The sequence below is a fragment of the Lepidochelys kempii genome, chromosome 13, assembly GCF_965140265.1.
Source record: "Lepidochelys kempii isolate rLepKem1 chromosome 13, rLepKem1.hap2, whole genome shotgun sequence".
In the NCBI taxonomy this organism is placed as follows: domain Eukaryota; kingdom Metazoa; phylum Chordata; order Testudines; family Cheloniidae; genus Lepidochelys; species Lepidochelys kempii.
Window position 1 is genome coordinate 38,848,745 of NC_133268.1, and position 14,107 is coordinate 38,862,851.

At 50.3% G+C, this 14,107-nt stretch overlaps 1 pseudogene; it reads left to right on the forward strand.

Annotated features, from left to right (window-relative positions):
* The first annotated feature begins 243 nt into the window (after positions 1 to 243).
* LOC140896794 (olfactory receptor 5M5-like) lies at positions 244 to 1,673 on the forward strand (annotated as a pseudogene).
* Positions 1,674 to 14,107: the final 12,434 nt, after the last annotated feature.

A 14,107-nucleotide genomic window follows, 5' to 3' on the forward strand; every position in this document is an offset into this window, starting at 1 on the left:
TTTGTGTAATTCAATAGAGTTCCACGCTCTTTGTTCACCTATACTGGAAACTCGACCTCTTAATTATATGAGACTTCCTCTGTTTATTGACAACTTCACTTTTCAGGTAGACAGATGTCATGATACAAGGTTACCTGCTCTAGGTGTCACCTAGTGTAATCGACAGAACAACCTGATTGCGTGCAGTCTGTCAATATTTAATGATTTTCTTTTTCTAGATTTTCTAGATTTTCTTTACATATTATGGAAAAAGGAGAAGGAAGAAACCAAACACTCATTGTGGAATTCATCCTTTTAGGATTTGGGAATGTCCCTGAACTGCAGCCCCTTCTCTTCCTCATGTTTCTAGTGATCTTCATTGTGACTGTGGCAGGGAACATCCTCACTGTTGCGCTAGTTGTGGCTGATCGCCACCTTCACACCCCCATGTACTTCTTCCTGGGGAACTCGTCCTGCCTGGAGACCTGCTACACCTCCACCATCCTGCCCAGGCTGCTGGCCAGTCTCCTGCCTGGGACAGAACCATTTCTGTTAAGAGCTGCATTCTGCAATTATACTTATTTGGTGTCATGTCATTTACAGAGTGTCTGCTGCTAACGGCAATGTCTTATGATCGGTATTTAGCGATATGCAATCCACTCCTTTATGCTGCTCCGATGAATGGCAGGGTTTGTTGCCAGCTAGTGGCAGGGTCCTGGATAAGTAGCTTTCTAGGCTGCACCACAAAAAATATTTTCTTGTTCCAGTCAAAGTTTTACTTGTGGCACCTTAGAGACTAACCAATTTATTTGAGCATAAGCTTTTGTGAGCTACAGCTCACTTCATCGGATGCATTCAGTGGAAAATACAGTCGGGGGATTTTATATACACAGAGAACATGAAACAATGGGTGATCAGGTAAGGTGAGCTAATAACAGCAGGAGAGGAAAAAAAAACCTTTTGTAGTGATAATCAAGGTGCAAAGGTTTTTTTTCTCTCCTGCTGGTAATAGCTCACCTTACCTGATCACTCTCATCACAGTGTGTATGGTAACACCCATTGTTTCATGTTCTCTGTGTATATAAAATCCCCCGACTGTATTTTCCACTGCATGCATCTGATGAAGTGAGCTGTAGCTCAGGAAAGCTTATGCTCAAATAAATTGGTTAGTCTCTAAGGTGCCACAAGTCCTCCTGTTCTTTTTGCGGATACAGACTAATGCGGCTGCTACTCTGAAACCAATCAAAGTTTTGTGATTCAAAAGAAATTGATTTTTTTTTGTGATTTTTCACCCACAATAAAGCTGTCCTGTGGTGACACCCAGACGGTGCAACGGCTGACATTTATTGTCTCTGCCATAGGGACATTTGTGTCCTGTCTACTGGTCCTGACATCCTACATTTGTATCATCGCCACCATCCTGAGAATCCCCTCCACCACCGGGAGGCTCCTCTCACCTCATTGTGGTTATAGTTTACTATGGGACACTGATTACTGTCTATGTGGTTCCAAGAACCAACATTCACAAGATCCTAGATAAACTATTCTCTGTCTCCTACACAGTCCTGAGTCCCATGATCAACCCTGTCATCTACAGCCTGAGAAACAAGGAGGTCAATGAGTCCCTGGGGAAAGCTATTCTTCAACTAGTTGCTTTCAGAAACAGGCATGGAACCTTAAAGGACAAATTTTAGCATATAGTAAAATAGAGATGAACTGATATAGTTTCTTAGACGTGGCCCACTGGAGTCCTTGAGAACAGGATTACCCCTCATTGACCTTACTTCATCTTTTTTTCTTTCTTGATTGTTACTCTGATACTTTTCAGCATTGATCTTGCATACATTTAAAACACATTTCTTTTGTACAAAACTTGATACTGTAAGAGACATTCTTTATTAATTTTTTTCCAGACACACATTTCAGTAAAGCACTCTGCTACATGCATCCATAAATTCATCCGTACATGAACACTAGGGCCCAAGTTCTTCAAGGAGCTTAACATCTTCTGAGTGGTTCTGGGTCTCTTCCACTCCCACTGAAGCTAATGACATTCATTCTCCACTGATTAGGATCCTCTGTTGTCAGTTTTCAGAGTGGTAGCCGTGTTAGTCTGTACCAGCAAAAACAACTAGGAATCCTTGTGGCACCTTTTAGACTAACACATTTATTTGGGCATAAGCTTTCATGGGCTAAATTCCACTTCATCAGATGCATGGAGTGGAAAATACAGTAAGCAGTCAATTTGGTCAACGCTGCCTCATTATTTCCCTTCCAAGCTCTCCTAAAATCCTCCTCTGCCCTGAAGCATAAGAAAGTATTGACAACCGGCTGCTGGTTTGCTGAGGGGTCACTGCCGATCATGGTGACCTGTATTGTCCCATTGGTTCCTTGTCTCCCCTCCCCCATGCAGGGCCCTCCCTAGCCATCAAAGGGCACCGGCGGGTCCTATGTCCAAAGAAGCAGTTTCTGTAGGTGCAGATTTGGAAAATGATGTTTCCCAACCTCCAGTGCCCCCTTTCAGTCTTGTCCCCCAGGCTGGGCTGGGCTGTTTGCTCATTGCTGCCCCTGGTGGCGGACGGGAGAAGTGGACTCTGCAGCCCTTCTCTCTTTCTCTCACCGACCCCCGTTTTTGTATTGTTATTTAAACCAGACATGACTATTGTGGAGGGTTATTTATTTAACCATTTAACCCAGGATTTTTGTCTCCTAGGAAAACGCTCCTTGGCCCAGAAAACCCACCATAGGTGGAAAATAATTCAACTAACCAGACAAAGGAACAGAAAACAAAGCAACCGCACAAACAAACTGGGCGGTTTCTAGTGCCAAAAGCGGAGCGGTCCTGGCCCTTCTGCGGGAATGTGTCACTCAGCGCGGCGAGACTAAGCGGAATCCCAGCATGGTGAAGTGAAGAGGGTCCTAGACAGAACCGGCATGAACCAGGTTGAGGCTCTGTGGCCTGTGTTATGCAGGAGGTCAGACTAGTTTATCATACTGCTCCATTCTGGCATTTAAGTCTATGTATCTGTGGCTCCCCGGTAGGTTGTGTGTGGGCTCAGAATTTGTCCCCAGCAGAGGCAAGAAAGAGGAAGGGACTCAAATAAGAATATTCTGTCCTTTGCGGGAACTTGTATAAACTGCTTCATCTTGCGTAAAATCAAAGATGAGGAACAATAATAGCAATAAAAAGGGTTTGTTGTTGCTAGTCCCTTTCCCAGAACTGATCTCATTTTTACTTAGAGGCCTGGGGCGCCCCCAACACCGAACTGCTTCTCTCATTACTGCAGGGGGAGGTTTTTGTCTGAGCTCAGACCGGCTTCCCCTCACTGTGTCTCTCGCACAGTGATAACGGGCGGTGTCCTCGGGCTTCAGGCCGGTCATTTGCAGATACAGCAGGTTGTTGGAATTGTCCCTGGAGATGGTGAATCGCCCTTGAACAGCTGAGGAATACCACTGGCTCGATCCACCAGTGTTAATCTCAGCCACCCACTCCAGCCCCTTCCCGGGAGCCTGGCGGACCCAGCTCATCCCATAGCTGCTGAAAGTGAACCCGGAGGCTTTGCAGGAGAGGCGGAGAGAGTCTCCGGGCTTCTTCACACCCCCTCCGGACTCCACCAGCGTCTGGGACCAGACACCTGAGAATAAAGACAGGCCATTGTAAATATAGACATAGAAAGCAGCGATAACACAATATTCTTCACTGACAGTTATTAGAGGAGGAAAATACCTTCCAAAGCCGCTACAGCGAAAATTACAAGGAGCAAAAATCCCATTTTCCCGGGTGCTGGAGGGGAAAGTTCTCAGGGGACTGGCTGGTGACTGCACAGAGCCAGGGGGCTGCGGATTGTGTCTCCGGGTGCAGCCTGGGCAGACAGAGGCACAGATTTAAACAGGACACTGTCTCCCTTATTTGCATGCCCCTTTGCTTATAAGAGACACACACTCCTGCTGCCAGTGATCGGATTGACCCGCTCTAGGGCTCCGGGTGTGGGAGTCAGGCTGTCCCGTCCCGTGTGTCTGTGCAGCGCCGAGAGCTGGGATCCTCATTAGAGGTTCGGACCCCTGAGAGGAATGAACAGCTCCCTGCAGGGACTGTATTTCCTCACCAGGAACTTAGGGCCTGGTTATTGTAAAGTGATATGGCGAGGAGAGGGGGGACTCCGCTCTGGAGCCCCGTCCCATGCGCAGATGAGACTTGTATCGTCCGGTCAGTGGGGTCCGTGTCTGGGGAGACTTCAGACAGCACTGGAGGGAGATTTCAGAGTAGCAGCCGTGTTAGTCTGTATCAGCAAAAAGAAAAGGAGGACTTGTGGCACCTGAGAGACTAACCAATGTATTTGAGCATGAGCTTTCGTGAGCTACAGCATCTGATGAAGTGAGCTGTAGCTCACGAAAGCTTATGGTCAAATAAATTTGTTAGTCTCTCAGGTGCCACAAGTCCTCCTTTTCTTTTTGAAGGGAGATTGTTATTCACGATTGATATTCACATTCGTGATCACACTTCTATTCCCTTTCCCATTCAGACTCCACTTCCAATTTATACGAGGAATCTGTAAACTAAAACTGAGCACAAATCAGTGCCTTTGTGTTGGCTATTGGGGTTGATTCGTGTCTTTTGTTAAATTCAGCCATGTTAAGAGACAAACACGATGTTAACCCACTGTTTGCTTTGGTGATGGGCTTTGTCGCTGTGGTCTAGTCTCCCACACAGTGATACCGGGCGGTGTCTTCCCGTCTCCTGCTGCTCCTTTGTAAACACAGGGGGTTGCTGGGATTGTCTCGGGAGACAATGGACCACATTTTGGCTGAGTCGGTGTAATGGGAACAATTTCGTGTATCCTGCGCCCTGGAGACCCACTCCAGACGCTTCCCGGGAGCCTAAGTGACCCAGCGCTGAAGTGGATCCTGGAGACTTTAGAAGAGAGGCGAAGTCAAAGGGCACCTGCAAGTTCCATGTACAAAGGAGCAGTTTATGTAGGGACAGAGATGAAAAAAAAATATGTTTTCCAACCCCCAAAGCCCCTCTTCAGTCTTGTCCCCAAGTCTGTGCTGTTTTCTCATTGCCCCCCCTTCTCTCACTGATCCCCACATTTTGTATTATCATTAAAAGTAGAAAATATATATTTTGGGGGTTATTTATTCTTTTAATCTACGATTTTTTTTGCTCATAGGAAAATGCTCCTTGTGCCAGAAAAAGCCAACTTTTGCTGAAAAATTACTCAACTAACCAGAAAAGCAAGCAAACAAACAAAACAGACAAACTTAGTGGGCTCTGGTGCCAAAAGCTGAGAGATCACGGCCCTTCTGCTGGAAAGTATCACTGACAGCCCTGAAAGAAAGCGGAATCACAGCATGCTGAAGTAAAGAGGGTGCTAGACTGAACCCCAGTTAATCAGGTTGAGGATTTATGGCATGTATTATTCAGGAGATCAGACTGGAGTATCATACTGCTCCTTTCCTCCCTTTAATTTTGTGAATCTGTAACTATCTGCGTGGTTGTGTGCATTTTTACTTTGGTGTGTGATAAAGCAGTGGTTCTCAAACTGGGGGTGGGGACCCCTCAGAGGGTCACAAGGTTATTACATGGGGGGTCATGAGCTGTCAGCCTCCATCCTAAACCCCACTTTGCCTCCAACATTTATAATGGTGTTAAATATATTTAAAAGTGTTTTTAATTTATAAGGGGGGTCACGTTCAGAGGCTTGCTATGTGAAGGGGGTCCCCAGTGCAGAAGTTTGAAAACCACTGTGATAAAGGCCACATTCAAATATGACCAGATGAATGGCCATATTGTATCAGACCGAAGGTCCATCTAGCCCAGTATCCTGTCTTCTGACCCTGGGCAATTCCAGGTGCCCTAGGCAATGAACAGATCAAGTAAACATTAAGTTATCCCTTCTCTGTCTCCCATTCCCACCTTGTGGCAAACAGAGGCTAGGGACACCATCCCTGCCCATCCTGACTAATAAGAACTTACCTAGTTCTTTTTAAACCTGTTATAGTCTCGGCCTTCACAACATCCTCTGGGAAAGAGTTTCACAGGTTGACTGTGTGCTGAGCGAAGAAATACTCCTTTTGTTTTTTTGAAAACTGGTGCCTATTACTTTCATTTGGTGACCCCTAGTTCTTCTGTTATGAGAAGGAGTAAATAACACTTCCTTATTTATAAAGAAAACAATGTGGAGTCCTGTGGCACCTTAAAGACTAACAAAGGTATTTGGGCATACACTTTCTTTAGTGGCAATTTAGACCCCACCATTTTCTATGTATAGTTGGCATTATGTTTTCCCATGTGCATTACTTTGCATTTATCAACATTTAATTTTGTCTGCCATTTTGTTGCCCAGTCACCCAGTTTTGAGAGATCCTTTTGTAGCTCTTCACAGTCTGCCTGGGACTTAACTATCTTAAATAGTTTTGTATCATCTGAAAATTTCACCACCTCACTGTTTACCTTTTCCCAGATCATTTCTGAATATGTTGAATAGGACTGGGCCCAGTACAGACCCCTGGAGGACACCACTATTTACTCTCTCCATTCTGAAAACTGACCATTTATTCCTGCCCTTTGTTTCCTATCTTTTAACCAGTTACCAGTCCATGAGAGAACCTTCCCTCTTATCCCAGGACATCTTAATATTCCAGAAGTCCCAGTTTTTTATGGACATACGATCATAGATGGATATAGAGATTTGAAACCTGATGACAGATATTTTGTTTTCACTCTGGTTGCAGATCCCGTTCCTGTGCTTAGTGCTGGATTGTCTGTGGAAGTGCTGCCCCCATGAGGCGTATGGCAGAAGGAAATTCTGCAACTTTCATTTTGTAAAAAGAACGAGGAATACTGCACCTTAGAGACGAACAAATGTATTTGAGCATAAGCTTTCATGGGCACACACCTTCTTGGAATGGACAGGAGCAATCACTGGAAGAAGAACTCTCCCTTTCCAATCCATGCACACAGCTGCTTGGAACTAGGCCAATATAAGGGCAAGGTCTATAGTAACCGCCTCTGCCCATGTTGTTTAGGGCAGGTGAAAACCTTCCCCGTTAGTGATTACTGTGTAATCTGTGTTGCCAAAATGGCTCCCCAGGGGTTGTCCCAGATGCCTCTTTCTTGGTCTCTCCGAGCACAGGACGTTCGCTGAGAACTGACCCTGTGTCTGACTCCAGCGGGGGCTCTGTGCGCATGAAGGGAGGATGGAGAAGACCACAGGCGCAGTGGTCCCATACGGATTAAAGGTGAATATCCCTTTAAACCCTTTATAGTTTTTTAACATTTGATAATTTTAGATCGAGCTTTAGGTGTCACTGTAATACTTTCCCCCTCTTTCTGCCTTGGTCTAAGACGTCACTATTAATAACATTGGCTTTGTGTTGTTTAGATTCAACTGATGTATGGGAGAAACCAATATACAAGGCTGGAGCGGTACAGAGGAAACTCTCCTGTGGTTAGATTATCTATAACTGCCCATTGCAACGTTCCTGCAGCTGGTGTTTGCCGCTAGAGGAGGCAGGGGAATGGACTCGTTCGGTGCCTGTTCTCATCCACTGTGACAATTCCCATCTTCCTACGCGAGCCTCCTTTGTCCATTTGTTAACTATTTGAACAAGTAGCCTTCCGCTTTTCCCCGGCTGCGCCTCGCCTTGGGAGCGGGATAGGGTGGGTGGAGTGGGGAATTTGGTCAATGCTGCCTCATTATTTCCCTTCCAAGCTCTCCTAAAATCCTCCTCTGCCCTGGAGCATACGAAAGTATTGACAACCGGCTGCTGGTTTGCTGAGGGGTCACTGCCGATCATGCTGACCAGCTTTGTCCCATTGGTTCCTTGTTCTCCCCTCCCCCATGCAGGGCCCTTCCTAGCCATTTGGGTGCCCTACACGGCCCCCGGCTAGGGGGGCTGTGTGGGGCCCCAGGCATCCCCACCCCAGGGTCTGGTAGGCAGGAGCTGGGGGGGGCACTTTTGGGGGCCCCACAGGATTAATGGGGGCCGGGAGCAGCCCGGTCCGCTTCCCTCGCCCCGGCCCCAGCCGTGTCGCTCTGGGGAGGGGGCTTGGGGGAAGGGATCCCCCGCACTCACTGGCAGCAGCGGGAAGAGAAGCAGCTCGGCCCCAGACCTATCTACTCCGCTGGTGGAGGGCGGGGGAGAACATTTCCCTAACCCCCCGCCCCGCCCCGCGACACTGCTGGGGCAAGGGAAGCGAGCGGGCTGGGGCCGCGTCGCTCAGCTTCCCGCCGCTGCCGGTGAGTGCGGGGTCCCTGGGGGAAGAGGTGGGATGGAGGCGGGCCGGGGGGGGGAAGTGTAAGAGGTGGGGCGGAGGGAGTTGTCTGGGGCCCCAGCCCCCGGCAGGGACGGCCCTGCCCCTTGCAGTGGGCGCAGCCTGTGGGGGGAGGGGGGCAGCCGAGGGATAGGGCTGGTCGCTGGGGCTGCCGCGAATGCAGCACGCAGCTGCCTAGGGCACCATGAAATTTGGGGCAATTTGGTGCCCTACGCAGCTGCTTATGCCTAAGGACGGCCCTGCCCCCATGTATCTCTCCCTGCCCATCTGTTGTCTCTTGTCTTACAGTTCATAAGCTTCTTGGGGCTCTGACCGGCTTTTTGATCTGTTTGTGCAGCGCCTGGCACAACAGAGCTCGGATCCCTGACCGTGACTCCTAGGGGCATCATACAAAATAATAAATAACAATTGACTTCACTGGGAGCAGTAGAAGCAGCTCCACCCTCATGCCGGAGAGAAGCAAATAAATGACACGTACTAATTAGCGCTTAACTGTTTTCCTTTCCCAGCCTGGGGTTGTTTGAGGCAAAGGAAGACAAGCCGCAGGAGAGAGACAACCCGGCTCCTTTTGCTCGCGTTTGGTTAAACGATTATGTCAGTCTTGTGGATGCAGGGAGAGGAGGACAAAGGAGGGAGACCAGCCGGTCCGGCTCTGAGTGTCTTTGCGGCCACGGGCCCCTTGCTGCGTGTAGCTCCGGAGCGCCACCTGCTGGGGGCTTCTTTTGAAACTAGCACCAGGGGCGGTTTGTGTCTGAGCCCAGACCGGCTTCCCCTCACTGTGTCCCTCGCCCAGGGATACACCGCGGTGTCCTCGGGCTTCAGGCTGCTCCTGTTAGGTAGACGCTGGAGCTGTCCTTGGAGGCTGTGAATCGCCCCTGGACTGCCGGGGAGTAGCTGTTGCTGGACGAGGAATAAGAGTAGATCAGCCACTCCAGCCCCCTTCCCGGAGCCTGCCGGACCCAGTTCATACCATGGCTGCTGAGAGCAAAGCCGCTCACGGGGCAGGTCAGTTTAGTAGATTCCCCGGGTTTCTTAATCTCCGGGCTGGACTGGGTCAGAACCACCTGTGCCCGGGCCCCTGGGGAGAAACAAAGCGGGCTGTTAAAAGTAATGTTTAAAAACAGCAGATCAGAGAGACAGACAGATACACTAGAGAGAAGGAGACAGACCAGTATGTAGAGATTAGTCTAAACACTCGCTACTATGACTCCCCGGATCTCAATGTCTTCCCACGCGGGAGGAATTGTAGAGGGGATTTTCTAAAGCACTCACATTATTTAGAATACTATTGATTTTCCTAGACAGACGTTCCTAGATAACTTGGGAACTTTAGGAAAAACGCTCAGCCCATGAACTGCAGAGCGACCTACAATCGAGGGGTGAACAGACAAACAAACCCACATGAGAGTCCGACCAGGAGAATGCAGATTCTCAGCGGGCCCAGCATGGTGGTGGGATGGGAGCGCAGCCCAGTAAATCCCTGAGCCAGGTGTGGGGCCTTTGGCTGAGATGCCGGAGTCGGTGGTTAAATAGGAATTCGGATGTGGCAGCTTTGCATATTCGGAGGAGAGCGGGCGGGTTGGAAATAAAAGGGTCTGAATTCAGCGGGCGGGCAGACCCGGCGAGAGGCTGATGGGGGGGCGGGCGTGGCGCAGTGAGGGTCGGGGGGTGATCCGATATAGTAGTGAAGAGACCAGAACTCCGAGCCGGAGAACGGGGCTATGTGAGAACAGAAGGGGAAGAAGGATTCCCCGCCAGCAGGCTCAGGACATGACCTACAGACAATCTGAGAGCATGCTTCCTCACGGCCTGTTCCTGTCAGTCTGGTCCCTGGACCAAACCCGTCTCCACAGCTGTTTCCAACGCGCTCGCCCTGTCGAAGTCCATGGCATGAGAGCCCTCCCCAGGGATTTAGAACAGGGAAGCTGGAACAGGCAGAGGCCCCAGCAGTCCCTCTCCTGACGCTCCAGGGCTTCATAGTTCTCTGCAAAGTGCACGTCGGGGTGTTTTATGGGCTCTGAACCAGGGACCCTGGGATCGATTTTGTCTCTGCTACAGATTCACTTTGTGATCTTGGGCCAGTCACTTAGGCTGAGATTTTCAAAGGAGGCCGAAGGAGCGAGGAGTCCCATTCCCATTGCCAAGCAAGGGGATGCGGGTGCCTAAATCATTTGGGTGCCTTTGGAAATCCCACACTAAGATGGCTTTGTGGTTTTCTTGGGCAGTGTCCTAAACAGCTGTGTTCAGGTGACAGCCAGCTGGGTAAGAAGGATCCTGAAGTTACTCAGGAAGCAAAACCAAACCTTTAACTACCTCCCCCCTCTTGTCCTTATAGACCACAGTTCAGTCTTGAATTGGTCAGCAGCGACAACACGCTGCACAAGCAGCATTCAGCCTTCTGCAGGTCTGTGCGAAGAGTGGCAACATCTTGGTGTGCAAAAGCTGGGCGAGTGGGGCGGGGGCGGGGGAGGGGGCGGAGGAGGGGGAGGGGGCGGGGGAGGGGTCTGTTCTACGACCAGTCTTTCTACCAAAAGAACAGGGGGACTCGTGGCCCCTCAGGGACGAACCCGTTTATTTGGGCGTGAGCTTAGAGCATGTCAGAGCGCGCGTCCGAGGCAGGGAGCCGTAGCCCACGGAAGCTCACGCTCAGATACATGGGTTCGTCTCTGAGGGGCCACGAGTCCTCCTGTTCTTTTTGCGGATACAGACTAACACGGCTGCTGCTCTGAAACCGGTCTTGATGCAATGTCTCTTGCGTTTCTTCCTCTTTGTAAACATGAGCTAAGGGAGTGGAAGGGCAGAAACCTAATTATTCATAGTAACCGAGGCGAATTCTATTTCTGCATTACTAGCCACTAAATAAGATTCTCTCTATTCCAGTGGTGGGTAAACTTTTTGGCCCAAGGACCACATCTGGGTGGGGAAATTGCATGCAGGGCCATGAATGTAGGATTGGGGCAGGGGGCTGGGGTGGGGGAGAGAGTGTGGGGTGGGGGAGGGGGTATGGTGTGCAGGAAGGGGCTCAGGGCAGGGGGTTGGGATACAGGAGGGGTGCAGGGTGCAGCAGGGGGCTCAGGACAGGGGTTGGGGTGTGAGGTGCAGCTCCAGCCTGATGCGGCTTCCCTTGAGTGGTAATGGTGCACAGCAGGGCTAAGGCAGGCTCCCTGTCTGCTGTGGCCCTGTGCCACTCCCAGAACAAGCTGACACCACATCCCTGTGGCCCCTGGGGGCGGGGAGGGGGCAGCAGAGGGATTTGCACACTACCCTCGCCTGCAGCTCCCATTGGCTGCGGTTCCCTGTGCCCCGCCATTGGGAGCTGGAGGGGGTGGTGCATGCAGGAGAGGGTAGCGCAAGGAGCACTCTGCCCCCGTCCCCTTCCCCCAGATGCTGCAGGGACGTGTTGCCGGCCGCTTCCCCCTGCTTAGTCTTGCAGCACCACCAGGGTGGCAATCCCACGGACCAGATCCAAAGCCCTGATGGGTGGATCCAGCCCGCAGGCAGTAGTTTGCCCACCCCAGAGCTAGGCCTATCCACGTGCTTTTGCTCCAGAATTCATTCACTAAAGCCCCAATCCTGCAAACACCCATGCATGGGAGCCCTCCACAGGCAGACCTGTTTGCAGGATCAGTATCTACCACAGAGTAAATAGCATAAAGCAACTTCTTAAAGTGACACCAATCAAAATAAAATCACAGATCTATTTCTTTAAACCTTGGATTGGTCTACTTTATCCATAAGATCATCCCAGGTAGCCACAGGCCACAAAATGCCAACAACTCGCCAGAAATCTTGTCGTCCGTCCCCCCCACCACCACACACAAAGCCTGATCTCCATCCCCCACAGCTTTCTCTCCTCAGCCTGGCTGGGTCTGGGACACTCCAACCCCCCACCTCCACCTCATCCCACTGACTGCCACATACCCCCTATTTCTCCCATCACTTCACCTTCTTCCACCTCCTCTGCAGGGTCCAGGGGGCACCTAATTAGTGGAACCAGCCTATGGGGCTCCATTAGTTAGGTGGGAGGGAGGCCTTTCATTCCCTCGTGTGCAGCAGGCACGTCAGACCGGGGGTCCTCTGGGCTGGGGTGGGGATGGGGCTATGGCTGGCTCCTCTGGCTGTGGGGGGTCTCCAGGCTCTGGCCAGGGGGGAGGGCGCAGATGGAAGGGGTGGAGCCAGGGGCTAGCCTCCCATGCCTGGGCAATTTAAAAGGGTTCTTTTAAATTGCCTGGGCCCTGGGGCAATTGCCCCATTTGCCCCCCACCCCACCGGCCTGGGCCTTGGGGCCCAAGAGCACAGGAGGGGTGGAAGGCTGGTTTAAGTTGCACATGGACTCCGAGAGGGAGAAGCCCAGGGACCCAGTACCCTCACAACGGGGGGAACTGAAGTCAAGCCCTGGAGGTGGGGAAGGACCGGTGGTTTAGAGCTGCCCTGGGAGGGGACTGAGTTGTTGTGTGATGGTCTGACACCAGGAGGCCCAGTGGGAGAACCTGGAGAAGACACTGGCTGGGACTAGCCCTTGCGGCTGAGAAGGGGCCAGCAGAGGGGTGTGAGAGGAGCCGTCCCCTGCCATTCCCCATCTGGGCTGGTGGGGCTGCCCTAGAGGTAAGGATGTATGTGTAGAGGTGGGTTAGGTACTTGATAATGAGATCTGCAAAAGCCAGCACACTGAGTGGGAAGCTGCCTGACCTACCCCATAGAAAATGCTGAGGAGAGGTTTCAGAGGGGTAGCCCTGTTAGTTTGTATCAGTAAAAACAATGAGGAGTCCTTGTGATACCTTAGAGACTAACAAACTTATCTGGGCACAAGCTTTTGTGGGATATAACCCACTTCATCAGATGCATGGAGTGGAAAATACAGGTATAAATATACAGCACTTGAAAAGATGGGAGTTGCCTTACCAAGTGGGGGGTCAGTGCTAATGAGGCCAATTCAATCAGGGTGGATGTGGCCCATTCCCAACAGTTGACAAGAAGGTGTGAGTATCAACAGAGGGGAAATTATTTTTTGTAGTGACTCAGCCACTTCCAGTCTTTATTCAGGCCTCATTTGATGGTGCCCAGTTTGCAGATTAATTCCAGTTCTGCAGTTTCTCACTGAAGTCTGTTTTTGAAGGTTTTTTTGGTTGAAGAATGGTGACTTTTAAGTCTGTTATTGAGTGTCCAGGCTGGTTGAAGTGTTCTCCTACTGGTTTTTGAATGTTACAATTCTTGATGTCTGATTTGTGTCCATTCATTCTTTTGTGTAGAGACTGTCCGGTTTGGCCAATGTACATGGCAGAGGGCATTGCTGGCACATGATGGCATATATCACATTGGGTAGATGTGAAAGCGAATGAGCCCTTGATGGTGTGGCTGATGTGGTTGGGTCCTGTGATGGTGTCCCTTGAGTAGATATGTGGACAGAGTTGCGAACTGGGTTTGTTACAAGGATTGTTTCCTGGGTTAGTGTTTCTGTGGTGTGGTGTGTAGTTACTGATGAGTATTTGCTTCAGGTTTGGGGGTTATCTGTAAGCAAGGACTGGCCCACCTCCAAAGGTCTGGGAGCATGAGGGATCATTTTCCAGGATAGGTTGTAGATCACTGATGATGCGCTGGAGAGGTTTTAGCTGGGGCCTGTACGTTATGGCCAGTGGTGTTCTGTTGTTTTCCTTGTTGAGCCTGTCCTGTAGTAGGTGACTTCTTGGTACCTGTTTTGCTCTATCAATCTGTTTCCTCACTTTCCCAGATGGGTATTGTAGTTTTAAGAATGTTTGATAAAGATCTTGTAGGTGTTTGTCTCTGTCTGAGGGGTTGGAGCAAATGTGGTTGTATTGTAGAGCTTGGCTGTAGACAATGGGTCGTGTGGTG